Raw genomic sequence first — 1,641 nt, 5'->3', positions numbered from 1 at the left:
CCGTCCAGGAAACACACAGCCAGGCAGACGAGCTCCAAGACAGCTCCCATGCCAGAGGACGAAGAGAGCACATCCACTCAGTCATGGTCAGAGAAACAGGACCACACTGGAAAACAGGCCAATCTCCAACATCTATAAACAAGGGTGTTGATGGAAGCAGCACAGCTGATGTTTCTTTCCAGGATGAGGTCACAGCCAAACAGGAACAGACGGACCAGCCACCACTATTTCCCACTGACGAAAGGGAGATTTCAGTTCCATCTGTTCACCACCACATCCGCCGCTGCCACAGAATCTGGAAAGACACCATCAGAGCCTTGAACCGGATTTCCGAACAAAATAAAAAATTCTATGACCGCAAACCATGCCCAGCTCCCACCTACTCACCCGGACAACAGGTTTGGCTCTCAACACGAGATATCCCACTCAAATACATGTCCCGCAAACTCTCCCCAGGTTCATCGGTCCATACAAGATAGCCTCTGTCATCAACCTGTCTGCCGTTCGTCTGCATCTGCCACCTTCACTCCGCATTCATCATACCTTCCACGTGTCCCAAATCAAACCTGTTCTGACCAGCCCTTTGTGCCCTCCGTCCGACTCCCCTCCACCCGCCCGGGACATTGATGGTCACCCTGCCTTCACCTTTCGCCGGATTGTGGACTCCCATCGCCAGGTCCGCGGTTGGCAGTACCTGGTCGACTGGGAGGGCTACGGTCCGGAGGACTGCACTTGGGTTCCAGGATCCTTCATCCTGGATCCCTCCTTGATCGACGACTACCATGAGTCTCTGCCTTCCACATCTTCTGGACCGCCAGGAGGCGGTCGTTGAGGGGGGGGTACTGTTGAGATCTGGAGGTCTGTCCACCTTTCTCCAGCAGAGGGCGCCCTAGGTCTCCTGGAGCTGAAACTGACTACCACACCTGTGGCTCGTTTGCTCATCAGGAGACCAGCATTTAAGCAGTGGCAGAGCAACACTCCAGTGCCAGAGTGTTAAGCCAGTTACGGTTAGCAAGCCTGAGCCAACCAACCTGTCTGATTCTCTGACTCCCCTGAAACCTGAACCACAGCCTAACCTGTTTTGTCCTCTCTGCTTCCTAGGAAGAACCTGACCGAACCCTGGAACTCTGGAAGAGTTTCTCAGCTGAAACCAGCTTGTCTGATCTCAGAAGAACCCTGGAAAGTCAAACTATCAGAACTTGCCTGCCCGCTCTCAAGAAGAGAACTGGAAAGCAATTCTGATCTGAACACTGCAAAGTCTGAAGTCAATGAATGCCGAGACAAGAACATTGAGGCCTAAAGAAGAAGCCCCGGTTAAACACAATAAAACAAACCTGTTCACTTTTACAAACCACCCTGTTTGTTTGTGGCTAGCTGTAGCAAGAGGCGAGGAAAAGAAGGAAAGCTTACTTGTTTTTCGATTATGGCTGTTATTATCCTGTCGTGTAGCTGTCTGTTTTCAAGACCACTTAAGTTAACGTTACTTGGTCTTGTCTTAAGTCGACTTTATTTTGGGCTGATGTTAACGTTAATGTCTCAAACATCCCAGACATTAAATTACTCATGTTTTTAATTCAAGACTTTACTTTTCTATGGGGCCAAAATTGTTGCTTTATTATTTACAAATGCGTGTGGAGAGTT

Source organism: Cyprinodon variegatus, unplaced genomic scaffold (genome assembly GCF_000732505.1).
Source record: "Cyprinodon variegatus isolate N-32 unplaced genomic scaffold, C_variegatus-1.0 Scaffold324, whole genome shotgun sequence".
NCBI lineage: Eukaryota > Metazoa > Chordata > Actinopteri > Cyprinodontiformes > Cyprinodontidae > Cyprinodon > Cyprinodon variegatus.
Note: the sequence above shows the minus strand (reverse complement) of the source record.